At 43.9% G+C, this 18,722-nt stretch overlaps 1 protein-coding gene across 2 annotated transcripts in view; it reads right to left on the bottom strand.

Moving 5' to 3' along the window:
- LOC143788547 (uncharacterized) overlaps positions 1-18,722 on the bottom strand; it is a 690,635-nt gene that overhangs the window by 342,462 nt on the left and 329,451 nt on the right. The window lies entirely within an intron of this gene.

Raw genomic sequence — 18,722 nt, 5'->3', positions numbered from 1 at the left:
GTGCCCTCAACAATGCTGTTACTGGGAAAGTCCGCCTAACCACGGACACGTGGACAAGTGCTTGTGGGCAGGGATGGTACATCTCAGTGACGGCACACTGGGTTAACATAGTGGAAGCCGGGACCCAGTTGGACCTTCAGATGGAAAACATCCTCCCCATGCCAAGGATTGTGGGCCCTATGTCAATCAGGGTTGCCCCCACAGTCTACAGCTCCTGCACCTCCTCCTCCTCCTCCTCTTCAGCCTCCATCTCTGAAATCAGCACATCAGTCAGAAGCTGGAAGCACTGCAGCACTGCCTCAGCCAAGTGGCAACAGGCTGTGCTGAAGCTAATCTGCATAGGTGAAGAACCGCACAATGCAGAAGAGTTGTGGACAGCGCTGAAAGAGCAGTCAGATATTTGCATGACACCGCTGAACCTACAGCCAGGCTCACACACATACCTTGCCTGGCCCATGTGCTTAACTGTTGTGAATTCTGCTTTTGGGTTCCCTCCGGTGGTAGTAGGTGGTAATGCAGTTGTCCCTGGGTTGCAGTCCTGGTCAGGTGTGTCTGCTGATTGCAGTTCTGACTGGGGTATTTAGGTGTGCAGGATTCATTAGTCCTTGCCAGTTGTCAATTGTTGTTGGGAGGTGTTGGACCTCTGCCTGGTTCCTCCTGTCTTTCTGCCAAATCAGCAAAGATAAGTGTCTGGTTTTTTTTTCCTGTGGCACACATGCTGTGTGCTTCACAATTCAGTGCTATTCTTTGTGTTTTCTTGTCCAGCTTAGATTGTGTCAGTATTTTCTCAGTCTTGCTGGATTCTCTGGAGTGGCAGATATACATTCCATGTCTTTAGTTAGATTGTGGAACTTTTTGTATTATCTGTTGTGGATATTTTTGGAAGGGTTTTAATACTGACCGCCTAGTAATCTGTCCTATCCTTTCCTATTTAGCTAGAGTGGCCTCTTTTGCTAAATCCTGTTTTCTACCTGCGTGTGTCTATTCTTCTCCTACTCACAGTCATTATTCGTGGGGGGCTGCCTATCCTTTGGGGGTCTGCTCTGAGGCAAGATAGCATTCCTATTTCCATCTATAGGGGTATTTAGTCCTCCGGCTGTGTCGAGGTGTCTAGGGTTTGGTAGGCACACCCCATGGCTACTTCTAGTTGCTGTGTTAGTTCAGGATTTGCGGTCAGTACAGGTTCCACCGACTCCAGAGAAAGTTTTTATGCGGCTCCAAGGTCACCGGATCATAACACTTAACCTCGTGGTTCAGCATTTTCTGAAAAGCTGCCCGTAGCTGCCAGATCTGCTAGTGAAAGTACGCCGTCTGTCTGCCAATGTTAGAAAGTCAGCTACAGCTTCAGCTGCCCTTGCCATGCTTCAGCAGCGTTTGCAGCTTCCGGCTCACTGCCTGGTGTGTGATGTCCCCATGCATTGGAACTCTACGCTGCATATGTTGGAAAGGATTTGTGAGCAGAAGAGGGCAGTTGTTGACTACCAACATCAACAAGAATGTCGATATTCAGTTCAGACTCCACACATAAGACCTCAGGAGTAGACATGGATGTCAGACATATGTACTATCCTACAAAACTTTGAGGACTGCACCAAGATGGTGAGCGGCGATGATGCCATAATTAGCATCACCATCCTGCTTCTCATCATTCTGAAAACCTCTCTGGTCACAAATAAAGAGGATGCATTGCAGGCAGAGCACGAGGACATGCACAAAGGAACCACACAGGGGGATTACACTCAGCCAAGCCTCATGTCTTCCCAACATGGATTGGTAGGCAATGAGGAGGAGGATGCACTATAGACGGTACTACAAGCACAGCAGTCATACCATCTGTTCAGTGGGGATGGCCTGAGGACACGGAGGAGGATGATGAGGAGGAGGAGGACAGCATGGTCAGTCATCCTGTTGTTGAGGACACGGAAATCTTGCCTGTTAGCAGTCTGGCACGCATGGCTGACTTTATGTTGCGCTGCATTTCACGTGATCCTCGCATTATAAAAATCTTTGGTGACACTCATTACTGGTTGGTGACACTTTTAGACCCACACTACAAGGAGAACTTTCAATCTCTGCTGCCAGAGGCAGAGAGGTGTACTAAAATGTTGCAGTACCAGAGGGCCCTTGTAGCAGAATTACTTAGAAAATTCTCATGTGAGAACACTGGCAGCAGACGTCAGAGTTTGATGTACAACCAAGAAGTCCAAGCGAGAGAGACAGAAGTACAATCCAGCTTAGGAAGGGGAACGATGGCAAAGCTCTGGGACAGTTTTCTCAGACCCTCCAATCGTGCCGACACAGAGGCAAAGGGTGCTGTCACAAGAAGTGCAATGTTTGGGAAGATGCTGAGGGAGTACCTTGCAGATCGTACAAACATCCTCCGTGATTCCTCTGTGCCTTTTAATTATTGGGTATCCAAGCTGGACACGTGGCATGAGCTGACTCTCTACACCTTGGAGGTCCTGGCCTGCTCTGCTGCTAGGGTTCTGTCCGAGCGGGTTTTTAGTGCCGCTGGTGGAATTATAACAGATAAGCGCATGCGCCTGTCAGCTGAAAATGCTGACAGGCTGACTCTTATAAAAATGAACAAGGGCTGGATTGGGCAAGATTTCTGTACACCACCAAGTGAAAACAGCGACACATAACCTGTAATACATTGTCTTTTTTTGTGAAGGTGTATTGTCATGCACTTCTCCCCAACCACACATGGCTATCCGCTTGGTAATTTAGTCTGTTTGGTGTTATCCTCCTTATCCTCATCCTCATCATCCACAACCAGTACAATACCAGGGTGAACGTATTCCGTGTTGCAAAAGCCACTAAATTTTTGTGCAAGGGTGTTTTTCAGATGCCCGTTACTAATTAGAAACCAAAATAAACTCCCCCAGGGGGAACTGTCATCAAAATAAGATGTACGTATTTTTTTCCCATTTATACTTAAATATTCCAGTTTTAATATCTCGGCACCGTCCTTTTATGACCCAGTGTATACCTCTACAATATGAAAATATTGAAATACTATTATATATTTTTTGTTATATCACTGTCTCTGAGCTGTTACTAGGGACAAACATATCTCGCTGGACACAATCTGTCATCATATATATGAACCTGTGTTTGCCCCTCCATTTTGTTATTTACTTTCATTGGTGGATTCACATCCTTTTTTTTTACATTTATTTCAGTATGATTTATCTTTATTAGTGATGAGCGAATATACTCATTACTCAAGATTTCTCGAGCACGCTCGGGTGTCCTCCAAGTATTTTTTAGTGCTCGGAGATTTAGTTTTTCTTGCCTCAGCACAATGATTTAAATCTGTTAACCAGCATAAGTACACATGGGGATTCCCTAGCAACCAGGCAACCCCCACATGTACTTATGCTGGCTAACAGATGTAAATCATTCAGCTGTGGCAAGAAAAACTAAATCTCTGAGCACTAAAAAATACTCGGAGGACACCCGAGCGTGCTCGAGAAATCTTGAGTAACGAGTATATTCGCTCATCACTAATCTTTATGTCTCCTCATTCTCCACCACTAGATCACCAGGCTTAACATCTCCTGTGCCGCTACAGGCAGTCCAATTTTTGGCAAGGGTGTCTATGATGCCCATAGCATATTTTTAAAAAATGTATCCCCCTTGGGGAACTGTTTGTCAGCCCATGCACTGCGTGTATGGGCATTACAAGTCTAGGAGACACACTCCTTTAAATTGGACGTATTTTTTAATGAGGCCTTCTGCAATGTCTCCTCATTCTCCACCACTATATCACCAGGCTTAACGTCTTCTGTGCCGCTACAGGCAGTCCAATTTTTGGCAAGTGTGTCTGTGATGCCCATAGTATATTTTTACAAAATGTATCCCCCTTGGGGAAATGTTTGTCAGCCCATGCACTGCGTGTATGGGCATTAAAAGTCTAGGAGACACACTCCTTTACATTGGGCCTAGTTTTTAATGAGGCCTTCAGCAATGTCTCCTCATTCTCCACCACTAGATCATCAGCCTGAACGTGTTCTGTTCTGCTACAGACAGTAAATTTTTTGGCAAGGGTGTCTATGATGCACATAGTATATTTTTTTAAAATGTATCCTCCTTGGGGAAATGTTTGTCAGCCCATGCACTGCGTGTATGGGCATTACAAGTCTAGTGTCACACTTCTTTACATTGGGCCTATTTTTTCATGAGGACATCAGCAATGTCTCCCTCCTAATTCTCCACCACTAGATCACCAGGCTTAATGTCTCCTGTGCCGCTACAGGCAGTCCAATTTTTGGCAAGGGTGTCTATGATGCCGATAGTATATTTTTAAAAAATGTATCCCCTGTTGGGAAATGTTTGTGAGCCCATGCAATGCATGTATGAGCATTACAAGTCTAGGAGTCACACTTCTTTACATTGGGCCTATTTTTTCATGAGGCCTTCAGCAATGTCTCCTCATTCTCCACCACTAGGTCACCACGCTTAACGTGTACTATAATGCTACAGGCAGTACAATTTTTGCCAAGCCTGTCTAAGATGTCCATAAAAGATTTTTAAAAAGGTACCCCCATGGTGAAATGTGTCTCAGCCCATGCACTTCGTGTATGGTCGTTACAAGCCTAGCAGACCCGTTCCTTATCATTTGGCCTAGTTTTTAATGAGGCTTTCAGCAATGTCTCCTCATTTTCCACCACTAGATCACCAGGGTTCACGTGTTCCGTGCTGCTATAGACAGTTCATTTTTTGGCAAGGGTGTCTGTGATCTCAATTAAATATTTTTTTACAACTGTATCACCCATAGGGAAATGTTTGTTAGCCCATACACTTAGTGTATGGGCATTACATGTCTAGGAGACACGCTCCTTAACATAGGTCCTAGTTTTTAATAATGACTTCCTCCACATATCATCATTCTCTGCCACTAGAACACCATGGTGAACGTGTTCTGTGCTGCTACAGCCATTCAATTTTTGGCCAAGGGCATCTATGATCCCCATAAATACTTTTTTAAAAATGTAACCCCCATGGGGAAATGTTTGTCAGCTCATACACTTAGTGTATGGGCATTACAAGTCTAGGAGATCTGCTCCTTTAAATTGGGCCAAGTTTTTAATGGGGCCTTCCTCCACCTCTCATCATTTTCCACCACTAGATCACCAGGGTTCACGTGTTCCGTGCTGCTACCGACAGTCAATTTTTTGGCAAGGGTGTCTGTGATCCCCATTAAATATTTTTTTTAAATGTACCCCCCCCCCCCCGGGAAATGTTTGTCAGCCCATACACTTAGTGTTTGGGCATTACGAGTCTAGGAGACCTGCTCCTTTGTAATGGGATAGTTTTTTTATGAGGCCCTCCTCCATGTTTCTTCCAAGGGGGATTGGGGTGTGTGCAAATTTGGGTCAAGGCGGAACTTGCATTCAATGCATAAGGAAACAGTATGGCATGACCAACTGAAGAATGTGAAGTGGGTTTTCCTGTGGCCATCCAGTACCTGGGTTCAGAGGCTTATTGGAGTGCATATGACTTGATAGCAGGGCAGGCCTTGCTGGTAATACATAAGAAAACAGTATGGCAGGACCAACTAAAGAATGTGAAGTGGGTTTTCCTGTGGCCATCCAGTACCTGGGTTCAAAGACTTATTGGGGTGTATATAACTTGATAGTGGGGCAGGCCTTGCATTCAATGCAACATTTTTTCAGGAAGCCCTCCTGTACCTCTCGTGAAAGGGGTATTGGGGTGCGTTGTAATTGTTGGCAGCCCAGCCACTTACTTCATAGGCAATAACAGCATAGGAGACCCACTGTTTAATAATGGCCCTTTAAGAATATTAATGCCACCTGATGCCCCTCTAAAAATAGGCTTTGAGACTTTAAGACTGAGTCCCTCCTTCATAAATGAAACAAGATGTGTCTCCTTATGTGTCACACACCACATGGCCAGCTAGGGTTGTTAAATGTTACAATGACATTTCCCAGTGAATGCATTTCTATTGGTTGAAAGCAATGTAAAAGTTGAAAAACGCATAAAAAACGCTGCATATGAACATAGCCCATGTGGTGGAGGAACATTTTGGTCTGGGGTTAATTATTTTGCCTTATATACAAGTCATTACCCTGGAAAGGATGCACCTTAACATATTTCCCAGCAAAATCCATTTTCTTTTTGTTTTTGTATGTTTTTTGGTGCACCTGTAAAAATGGCGTGAAACTCTGACAACATTGCTTACAGCTATGACCTAGGAGTCAGAAATGCTTCCAGGGGCAATCCCCATTCCTGTGTCATTTGAGCAGTGTTTCCATCATTTTCAGACGTTTTTAGACCTTAAAAGGACCCCGGGGGGATCGCGGTAAAAATACTTGGGTTTCCCATAGACTTACATTGGGCTCGTTGCTCGGGTCGAGTACCCGAGTATTCCAATTTGCTCGACACGAGCAACGAGCACCCAAACATTTTAGTGCTCGCTGATCACTATTCAAATTGTAGAACATTCGACTAAAAGTCGATCCTCCTCAAATTTATCCACTCATCTCTAGTTATTGCTTTATTTTCTACCACTTTGGTTGATTTTTTAGAATACGGAGAAATCTCCTAGATTTAGGTGATAAAGCTGCCAGGCACATTTTTTAACGGACATTTTTTGCAAAATTTAGACTATCAAGATGAAGTGCCGTATTGATAAACAGTTTTGATATGAATGAGTTAGGTAGAGACAAACAACTCTAGTCTGCCTTCCAGGTTGGCCCTTTCTGGTAGCCAGACAAGAGCAGTGCACAATTCTCTGTTGGGCATGTAGGATGCTATTGTCTCTTTGTCTATTGTTTCTGCCACAATGGTATTGCCTGCCTCCCGGGGAGGGTCATGCCATGCCTGGAGGCAAAAAGGAATTCCCTTAGCAGGTAACACTAGCATACAACACTTTCCTGACTCCAGGCCAGAAGGGGGAGCTCTAAACCCGGTTTTAGGGTAGCTTCCCTATAAGTTCTGGTCTGGAGGAGGAGTTAGTGGGCAGTGTGTATGAGACAGTGAAGGGAGAGCAAGCACAGGAGGAGAGAGAAACTGGAGTGGAGCTGCGATTGGGCTCACTCCAGGCTTGAGCGCAAGAAACCAGACACCAGAGTCTGAGGTTGTATGGGAACTGTATGCCCCACAACAGAAACCGGAGGGCAGGAGATTGCAGGTCTTCTAGCCACAACTGACACCCGAAGGCAAAGCAGCAGATTAGAGCCCGGAGTCACCACGACAGAAGGGAAACCTGTAAAAAGGCTCAAGCTGCCTGCCATGCGGGTAGAGTTCCACCTGAGGGACAGATAGAGAGAGGGACTTGAGGAAAGCTAAAGCATTAAGAACCTAGAATTCAGCGCATAAAGGAAGGCTTCCAACTCCACCTGGCTAGGGAGATTCCAAACTACTTCCAGGCTGCCCGGATTTCAATATCACCTGTAATCTGTGCCCTGGACTGCAATTTCACAAGTAAAAGGTAAAGAGACTGCAACTCTGTCTTCCAATTCTTTCCTGCACCTCAACATCTACAACCCCTCTTAGACTGCCCTGGTAGCCCTGGGGTCTTCGCTAGACCTGTGGAGAGCAAAACCATCTAAGCTGCATTACCATCAGCCCCAGCAGGTCCCTTTAAGCAGCGTCTGCCATCCCTGGCTGAGTACCACAGGTGGCGTCACGAACATTGCTCTATAGACTATTTGTCACTACACTTCATCCCCTTTAATTGGACACCCAGGGCCACAGACTGGGTCACTGCTGCCGTCACCACATCGCCTTTTAGAACCGGTCCGGTACCGAGTACCCCATGGTCCTAGCGGGTGCTCCACATCTAAATGGTGGAGTCACCCAGGATGCCGGGCAGTAAACTGACATTGCAGAAGTGAATACTGCTTTGGTCCAGCTGCCACAAAGTACCGAACTAGATGCCGGACCAGGGAGTTCAAATCTTTATACTTACCGTATCTGCAAATGTGAACATAAAATAGGACAAAACCTCCCAGATTGAATTGTTCCAGGGAACACAGAAGTCTGGAAAAAGGATGTTTTTCAATAAAAATGAGTCAGCAGTGAAGGAATGACATCAGGCAAGGCCAAAAAAGAAAAAAAGGAAAGATAGGACAGAGATAGAAAGAGATTGATTTATTGTATGCTTTGCATGTTAAAATAAGATTGACTTCATGACAATGAATGTTGTGTTTAACCAATGTCTGAGTACAGCCTGCTGGAATAGATAGCGTGCCACTAGATATCTCTTTTACAATTAGTTTCATCCTAAGGATTTAGTCATTCTGGTTATCTTTCTAATTATTTTTTGGTAAGCGTTCAGTGGGCAAAGGTCAAGTGGGACACATCTAAAAGTTACCTCTCTGCAGACTGGAAGTTGGAAAGCACCCTTACTGGATATGTTATCAGAGGGATTTGTAGATCCTGTCTGCTAGGATACACACAAGATGAGCAATTACATCTGCTATCACTATTTTGTTAACACTACACTTTAGATACATGGAGACACAAAATGTTTTACTACATGGCTGTCTTAAAGGGGTTGTCTTAATGCGATTGTAAAATCAAGCGATTTTGCAGTTTACTTGTTGTTAAAAATCCCTTGGTTCTTACGAGTAGGGGATTTGTAATTGTCTAATTTACTGCTCATTGACTAGGTTAATGGCGACCTCTGCCAGTCTCTTAGGTAAGTAGCCCTTTTTGCTCTAGAGGTTGTAAGTGCTGCTCTGAAACCAGCCAGTTCATTAGATTCAACTAACTTTTGTGACCCCTAAGCTTCTCAGATTTTCAGAGGCAAAGCTACCTCTACTAACAGCTACAGAGACTACACAGTTTAGACCAGTGGCACTACCATGTCTCTGGCCTAAACTGTCAATTAGCATACCACACTTCAGCAAGAATGAAGACAGGAGACAGAAGTAGTGCACCCCTGAAGATTGATCTTGATAAAAACACTAAGCTCATCTTTACAAGAAATACAGGGAAAAGGTTACTAATATTGTAATTATTAGTGATGGGCAGACCAGTGGCTGTTCGGGTCCATCAGGTTCAGCCAAACATTTAGAAAACAAGTTCAGGTACCGAACCCGGAACCCATTCAAATGAATGAGGGGCCCTAATTTCTGTGTTTCCCACGCTGTCATCTGTGTGACAGCATGAGAAGCACTATCTAATGGTATGTTCATTACAGATGACAGCATTTGAGCCGGCAGCTGTGACTGTCTGCAAAAAGACTTCCGGAGGTCAAAAGAGTCAGGTGATGAGAGTGCTATTCTCATCATTGTACACCCGGACTCCCTGATAGCAGAGAGAGCAGAAGTATGATGATGAGCATATTCATCAGCCAGAACCTGTGCATTAAATAAAAAAATCAGGTGGGGTCCCCACTATTTTTCCTAACCAGCACAGGCAAAACTGAGAGCTGCGGGCTGCAGCCCTCAACTGTCAGTTTTATCTTGGCTGGTTATCAAAAATATAGAGGGGTCTCCATGCCGTTTTTTAAATTTAAATTATTTTAAAAAACAGAGTGGGGTCCCGCCAGTTTTGACAACCAGCCTAGCTAAAGCAGACAGCTATGTACTGGTATTCTTAGACTGGGAAGAGGCCATGGATATTGGCCTTTTACATCCTAAAAATAGCAGGCCACAGTCACCCTAGAAAAGCGCTTTGCCCTGGTGCAGTGGCAAGTCGCTCACACCAACGTCACATAGGTGAAGTGAGTTCATTGGCCATGAACGCGCCGGACCTGTCAGATGACACTGCAAGCAGGAGAACTTTCTCACGCTCGTGGTGCCCTCAGACAGGGAATAGCAGTTAACACAGAGACACTGAGCACTGCTGGATGACAGGCTGCATGGTTGCATCATGCAGCCTGCCATCTAGATGTAGCAGAGCTGGAACCGTTGTGGGGCAAATTAATTAAAAGCATCTCTTTGGAAAGGTGAGTAATACTGTTGTTTGTTTCTTTTACCTCTTTTTCAGATGACGAGGGCATCGGGGGAATGGGTAAGGTCATAAGTATGGTTTAATTAAGAATATTAAAGGAGTCTGCGTCATTCTTTCATTAAAGGACTTTTTTCTGGGTGTCTGCGTTTTCTTACAATGTGACTATGGGGTTAGTAATGGGGGCGTCTTATTGACACCTCTCCATTACTAAACTCAGGGCTTGATATCACCTGACGGTGACATCAACCCCCCAACTACCACCACACTTGCCACCGCTACAGGGCAAGTGGGAAGAGCAAGGCTAATTGCCACAATTGGTGCATCATAGAGATGCGCCTTTTCTGGGGCAGCTGAGAGCTGATGCTTTTAGCCTTGGGGCCAGTATCCATGGCCCCTCCCTAGGCTATTAATATCAGCCCGCAGCTGTCTGCATAGCCTTGGGTGGTTATTAATTATAGGGGGACCCTATGTCATTTCTTTGGGGTCCCCCATTGTAGTAGCCAGTAAAAGCAAATTATACAGCTGTGAGCTGATATTAATAGCCTGGGAAGGTCCATGGGTATTAGCTCCTTCCCAGGCTATAACCATCTGTCCCCAGCCGTCGGCTTTCCCTCTGCTTGTTACAAAAATTGCGCGGGAGCCCACGCCATTTTTTTCCAAAAAATAATCTTTTATTAAAAACATGTCCAGCAATTTGCACACACTCTGTACTAACTGTATTTGTCACTGACATCTATATATCTACCTATTCCATTTGTATTTACTGTATGTAATCTACAGTATCTCTTCTATCCTGTCAGCTCCTGCAGTGATTTTACACAACATGGCAGATGAATTACCGGCTTTTCTTCTATCTATGTAATATATACTGTATATACATATATACACTACTGTTCAAAAGTTTACGGTCACTTAGAAATTTCCTTATTTTTGAAAGAAAAGCACAGTTTTTTCCAATGAAGCTAACAGTAAATGATTCAAAAATACACTCTATACATTGTTAATGTGGTAAATGACTATTTTAGCTGCAAACGTCTGGTTTGTAATGCAGTATCTTCATAGGTGTATAGAGGCCTATTTCCAACAACCATCACTCCAGTGTTCTTATGATACTTTGTGTTTGCTAACTGTGTAAGAAGGCTAATGGTTGGTTAGAATGCCCTTGTGCAAGTATGTTAGCACAGCTGCAAACAGTTTGGCTGATTAGAGAACCTATAAACCTGACCTTCCTTTGAGCTAGTTGAGAATCTGGAGCATTACATTTGTTGGTTCCATTAAATTCTCAAAATGGCTAGAAAAAAAGAACTTTCATGTGAAACTCGACAGTCTATTCTTGTTCTTAGAAATGAAGGCTTTTCCATGTGAGAAATTTCCAAGAAGCTGAAGATTTCCTACATCGGTTTGTACTTCAGAGTAGAGCACAAGCAGGCTCTAACCAGAGTTGAAAGAGAAGTGGGAGGCCCCGCTGCAAAACTGAGCAACAAGACAAGTTCATTAGAGTCTGTAGTTTGAGAAATCGATGCATCACAGGTCTTCAACAGACAGCTTCATTAAATAGTACACCCAAAACGCCAGTGTCAACGTCTACAGTGAAGAGGCGACTCAGGGCAGAGTGGCAAAGAAAAAGCCATATCTGAGACTAGCTAATAAAAAGAAAAGATTATTACGGGCAAAAGAACACAGACATTGGACAGAGGAAGATTGGAAAAAAGTGATATGGACAGACGAATCCAAGTTTGAGGTGTTTGGATCACACAGAAGAACATTTGTGAGATGCAGAACAGTTGAAAAGATGCTGGAAGAGTGCCTGACGCCATCTGTCAAGCATGGTGGAGGTAATGTGATGGTCTAGGGTTGTTTTGGTGCTGGTAAAGTGGGAGATTTGTACAAAATTAAAGGGATTTTGAATAAGGAAGGCTATCACTCCATTTTGCAACGCCATGTCATACCCTGTGGACAGCGCTTGATTGGAGCCAATTTCATCCTACAACAGGACCATGACCCAAAGCACACCTCCAATTTATGCAAGAACTATTTAGGGAAGAAGCAGGCAGCTGGTGTTCTATCTGTAATGGAGTGGCCACTGCAGTCACCAGATCTCAACCCCATTGAGCTGTTGTGGGAGCAGCTTGACCGACCGTATGGTTAGCGAAAAGTGCCCATCAAGCCAAACCGACTTGTGGGAGGGGCTTCTGGGAGCATGGGGTGAAATTTCTCCAGATTACCTCAGCAAATCAACTGCTAGAATGCCAAAGGTCTGCAAGGCTGTAATTGCTGGAAAGGGAGCATTCTTTGACGAAAACAAAGTTTGGAGGAGAAAATTATTATTTCAAATAAAAATCTTTTTTTCGAACCTTGTCAATGTCTGGACTAGATTTTCAATTCATTTGGCAACTCATTTGATTAATAAAAGCATTAGTTTTCATGGAAAACACAAAATTGTCTGAGTGACCCTAAACTTTGCAACCGTAGTGTATATGCGTGTGCAGGGCCGGACTGGCCATAGGGCACTTCTGGCAAATGCCAGAAGGGCCGGTGCCACTCGTGGGCTGCTCGATCCGCCTCCCCCTGCTGCCGCCGACTCACCCCCCTGCCGCCGCATTCAACTGTGCTGGATATACCACTGTGCGGGCTGTGCTGGATATACCACTGTGCGGGCTGTGCTGGGTATACCACTGTGCGGGCTGTGCTGGATATACCACTGTGTGGGCTGTGCTGGATATACCACTGTGCGGGCTGTGCTGGATATATCACTGTGCGGGCTGTGCTGGATATACCACTGTGCGGGCTGTGCTGGATATGCCACTGTGCGGGCTGTGCTGGATATACCACTGTGCTGGCTGTGCAGGATATACCACTGTGCGGGCTGTGCTGGATATACCACTGTGCGGGCTGTGCTGGATATACCACTGTGCGAGCTGTGCTGGATATACCACTGTGCGGGCTGTGCTGGATATACCACTGTGCGGGCTGTGCTGGATATACCACTGTGCGGGCTGTGCTGGATATACCACTGTGCGGGCTGTGCTGGATATACCACTGTGCGGGTTGTGCTGGATATACCACTGTGCGGGTTGTGCTGGATATACTACTGTGCGGGCTGTGCTGTATATACCACTGTGCGGGCTGTGCTGTATATACTACTGTGTGGGCTGTGCTGTATATACTACTTTGTGGGCTGTGCTGTATATACTACGGTGTGGGCTGTGCTGTATATACTACTGTGTGGGCTGTGGTTTATACTGCTGTGTGGGCTGTGTTATCTACTATGCGGGCTGTGCTAAATACTATGCGGGCTTTGCTATATACTATGGGGAGTATATTATCTTCTATGGGGAGGCCATGTTATGTACTATGTGGCTGTGGTATATACTATTGTGGGGGTATATTATATTTTATGGGGGAGGTTGGGTTATATACTATGGGGAGGTTGTGTTATATACTATGGGGGGCTGCATTATATTCTATGGGGGCTACATTATATATTATGGGGAGGTGGGCTGTATTATATTCTATGGGGTTACATTATACTCTGTGGGGTGGCTGCATTATACTCTGTGGGGTGGCTGCATTATACTCTGTGGTTGCCGCATTATATTCTGTAGGGTGGTGGCTACATTATACTATATGTGGGCTGCATTATACTGTATCGAGGACTATGGGGAATACTTTATACTATATGAAGAACTATGGGGTGCATTATACAATGGGAAGTGAATTGTACTACATGGATGACTATGGCGGTGCATTATACTATATGGAGCACTATGAGGAGTGTATTATGTTATATGGAGGACTATGAGGAGTGTATTTTACTATGCGGAGGACTGAGCAGTGTATTTTATTTACTATATGGAGGACTATAGGGAGTGTATTATACTATATGGAGGACTGTGGAGCACATTATAATATATGGAGGACTATGGGGTGTATTTTACTAAACATGTAAAATGCTGCATATTCAGATTTTTTTTTGCCGGAACAAAAATCATTGTTCTCAGCAGCACATCGCCGCTGTAAACTGTAGATGTGCTGCTGATAACATGATACTGTATGGGGATCGGTTAGTGATCTGTTAGTGATCGTTCTGTCCCATCATTCTTTCTCAGACGGTGGAAAGAGGCCGGTAAACAAGTGATGAACAACTTCAGTATTGTCGATCAAACTAATTTAGCGGCCTGAACTCAACGCTTGTAAATACAACCGAAATGCTTTTGTGTGATGTGCAATATGTTAGCATTTTGGGCCCCTTTTTAAACTTTTCCTAGGGCCCCACTTTGCCTAAAACCGGCCCTGCCTACAAGTGTACAAAGATATTATAAAGTCACCATGTGACAAGTGGGCCTGTGTAACTTCAAATGCCAGGGCTGAATTTTAGTCCCAGTCCGGCCCTGTGCGTGTGTGTGTCACTAACATATATTGTATATATGTATTCTATGTGTATAGATCTATTCTATTCTAACCTGCCAGTGTAAATTGACTTTTCAACGGACACTGGTGAGTAACAATCGGACACCACTTGCATGGTCAGTGGTGTGCGATTTTTTTCTTGCATTGGCAAGTCTTGGACGATACACGCGTAAAATCGCAGCATGGTGCAATTTTACATGCATGCCGCATACGGATGAGAAAAAAATACGGTGATGTGAGCTGACCCACAGATTAACACTAGTCCGAGGGCTATGCAATGTTTCCTCGCATAGCACCCATCCATATTCTATGCTAGTGTAACTCTGGCCAAATAGTGAGGCAATAAAATATAACTTTTAATTGATATTAGTAATATTTTATATTTTGTCTCTTTTAACAAATCTAAGACAAAAAGAAACAAAACTGGACTCAGTTGAGATCAGAAATACACTTATAACAATGGTGAAACAGTGTTGTACCAGTTAAGAATCAGATTAACCATTAAGATACTAGTATCAATATTTCTAGCTATGAGTTTATTGTGCATGCATCTCCCTTGAGAGGGAGAAATGCATTGGGAGGCACACAAGCTATTGTAGGGAAAGTTCACTTTGAGGGCCAGATGTGGAATGCTCTTGTCAACGCTGGAGCTTTGGGAAACTAGGGCCAGCGCAGGATGCTGAGAGCTACTTAGGACCTCTTGTAAGATCCACCTGATAAACTGGTATACAAGATGGATGTTTGATGTGATGATAGTTTCCCTTGGACAGGAGAATCTGGGTGAGATCATTCTAAGCTGCATAAGATATGTTTACTTATTTTGTAGCGCCAGCATCACTACCTGCTGCCTCTCTTCCCCAACAGAGACACTGACTTAATCATCACCGTGGCCCCCGTCCCTCACTACCTGCTTTGGCTGCTGATGCCTGGGGTGTGCATCCCCAGGCAGTGTGCTTATGGAGTGCGTGGTCCCGTTCTCTTAAAGGGACAGCACGCTCTATCCTAAAGTGTCCCCAGCTAATAACTGGGAGACCCTCATTATTAGAAGCACCTCCACCTAAAGTAAGGTGACTGTGCAACATTGTAAGTTTGTTCCTAAACACTTTTTAGTTCTTAGGTCCTAGTTCTCTTATTTCTGTATACTTGCCTGTCTACTATCCGTGCTCGCATGCCTGTTGATCAGCTGTGCCTACCCGTCTGTGCTCATCTCTACTTCAGCCTGTCCAGCTGCACCTACCAGACTCATCTCCATATCAGGCGGTGCAGTTGCACTTGCCAATGCTCATCTCTACGCCAGCCTGTTCATCCTGCACCTGCCAGTGCTCATCTCCACATCTGCCAGTCCAGATGCACCTACCAGTGTACATCTGTACATCAGCCCGTACAGTCTGCATCCGTAGTTACAGTGTTCTTACAGCGCTTGCCTGCATCTACCGTATCTTCCGTTCAGGCCGTCCCAGCAACCCGTCCCTAGGGGGTCAGCTGCTATGAACTCAAGGTCAGTCCTGGTGTAGCACCTGGTCCATCTCCTCTGTCTCTTCTCTGATCATGGTATCGCATGCCATATTATATATACATATATACAGTATATATACATATATATATATATATATACACTCACCAGCCACTTTATTAGGTACACCATGCTAGTAACGGGTTGGACCCCCTTTTGCCTTCAGAACTGCCTCAATTCTTCGTGGCATAGATTCAACAAGGTGCTGGAAGCATTCCTCAGACATTTTGGTCCATATTGACATGATGGCATCACACAGTTGCCGCAGATTTGTCGGCTGCACATCCCAAAGATGCTCCATACAAGGCAGGATGGATCCATGCTTTCATGTTGTTTACGCCAAATTCTGACCCTACCATCCGAATGTTGCAGCAGAAATCGAGACTCATCAGACCAAGCAACGTTTTTCCAATCTTCTACTGTCCAATTTCGATGAGCTTGTACAAATTGTAGCCTCAGTTTCCTGTTCTTAGCTGAAAGGAGTGGTACCCGGTGTGGTCTTCTGCTGCTGTAGCCCATCTGCCTCAAAGTTCGACGCACTGTGCGTTCAGAGATGCTCTTAGGCCTACCTTGGTTGTAACGGGTGGCGATTTGAGTCACTGTTGCCTTTCTATCAGCTCAAACCAGTCTGCCCATTCTCCTCTGACCTCTGGCATCAACAAGGCATTTCCGCCCACAGAACTGCCGCTCACTGGATTTTTTTTTTTTGCGGACCATTCTCTGTAAACCCTAGAGATGGTTGTGCGTGAAAATCCCAGTAGATCAGCAGTTTCTGAAATACTCAGACCAGCCCTTCTGGCACCAACAACCATGCCACGTTCAAAGGCACTCAAATCACCTTTCTTCCCCATACTGATGCTCGGTTTGAACTGCAGGAGATTGTCTTGACCATGTCTACATGCCTAAATGCACTGAGTTGCCGCCATGTGATTGGCTGATTAGAAATTAAGTGTTAACAAGAAGTTGGACAGGTGTACCTAATAAAGTGGCCGGTGAGTGTATATACATACATACACACACTAAACATATGCACAATACTATTGTAGCTTATTAATATTTCACTACTTTATGAACAGTGTTGAAAACAATTTGGGGGGGTTTACTGCTTCATTTTTATAAGAAAATGTAAATATACCTTAAAATTCAAGAACACTTGATGTGGAGAAGTGCCTTCATTTTGGGGGTGAATACAATATGAATTTAGTTATTCAAAGGTGTATCATAATGAATATTCAGAATGTCATATAGCTCCATGGTATAAAACTATATTGAAGGCCATGTGCTCCTGTGTATCCCAGTTTGATCCTTGGAATAATGCTTTCAGGAGTGTGGGGTATGCTGAGAGAATATGTCATTTTTACTTATGCTAATACAGAAAACATATCTGTGTGCCGGCATTTGAATACTGGATGCACTAATGGTATGAACACACAGAATACTATATACTATACGGAGCTGTGTCTGGAGTCCATGTGAGCTGAATCCACAATGTGTTGAAAATATGTCCCTTTGCCTAAGTTAAGTACTCTTTCCAAAAGTCGATCATAAAAAGTATTAGTAGGTTACGTAAAAGCATTATGAATGATATCTAATATTGCACTTGGATATAACAATTTTACTATACAGGCTAAAATTAGCAAACTAAAAATGAATTTGCTCAATATAATGTCTGAGTTAGGTTTATCCAAAAGCAATATGGTCAAGGGTAATGCCCAATTTTAAGTGCTAGCCACCACACCCTCATACATTACCTACGCAAATGGCAAAGCGATTGCATAAAGTATTTTTTACTCTACAAATTACTTCTACAATGTCTGAACTTGAGTCTTGTCTATTTTCACATATTTTTCCACTTGAAAAAAAATTGAATTTATGGTTGCCCTGTCAATTATGTAATAACCTTTTCTCAACAGATCCAACAGATCTACTGGCATCTCACAAAGGTGACCAAACCCTGCTGAGGAAGAACCTTGCCTAGGATGTGAAAGGCAGTCCAAATTCCATTACCACCTCAAATACAGAATATGTGGTTTATTAACATTTAACAGTTATATTTTCGAATGCACTAACAAGGTCAGCATTGCATCTGGTTTTCAAAATTCTTCTTGGCAGATTCAAGAGTTCACGCCTTAAAGCCTTTTCATAACACCCAGGGGAGAAGCGTTTGAACAAACTACCTTTTGTATTCTGAAAGTTAACGTTTTAAATTAATGCTTCTTCCCAAATGATGGAGTCAGCAGCATGCTGCCCTTTCTAGTCCATTGCATTTAACTAGGATTTGAAAATAATTAACATAACATTTTTCTGTCTGGACTTTGCATAAGAAACATGTGAAATGATAAGAATTAACTTTATTATGTTTGAGGACCTCAAGTATTTATTCTTAGTTTCCAACTATAAAAAAAAGTACTGCAAAGTTTTTTAAAATAGTGTACCACAGAGCGGATAAGTATATTAAACTCTTCCTGACATATGACATGCCATATGTTGGATACATTTCATTAAAACAGGCCCAGTAGCTGAGCCTGCATTATTTCCGGCAGATAATAGCTGTGTTATTCAGCCACAATCTTCCTCTAACAGCATCAAGTGGAGCCAAGCTCTGACTGCTGCTGTTAACTCCTTAAAGGGAATATGTCGGTAGGTTTTTGCTATGTAATCTGAGGACAGAATGAGTTAGAGGTTAAAACGCTGTATTCAAAGATGTGTCACTTATCAAGCTGCATGCTGTTTACTTACAATGAAGGTTTTATCTCTAGCTGGTGCATGCCTCTTGGTGCAACTCTGCACCCTCCTGTGATAAGCAGCTCACTGTCAACAGACTATGTACATTCAGAGGCTAGTATGGGTGGGGGCAGCTTTTGGGCAC

Source organism: Ranitomeya variabilis, chromosome 8 (assembly GCF_051348905.1).
Source record: "Ranitomeya variabilis isolate aRanVar5 chromosome 8, aRanVar5.hap1, whole genome shotgun sequence".
NCBI lineage: Eukaryota > Metazoa > Chordata > Amphibia > Anura > Dendrobatidae > Ranitomeya > Ranitomeya variabilis.
Note: the sequence above shows the minus strand (reverse complement) of the source record. Positions and strands in the feature narration are given on the sequence as shown.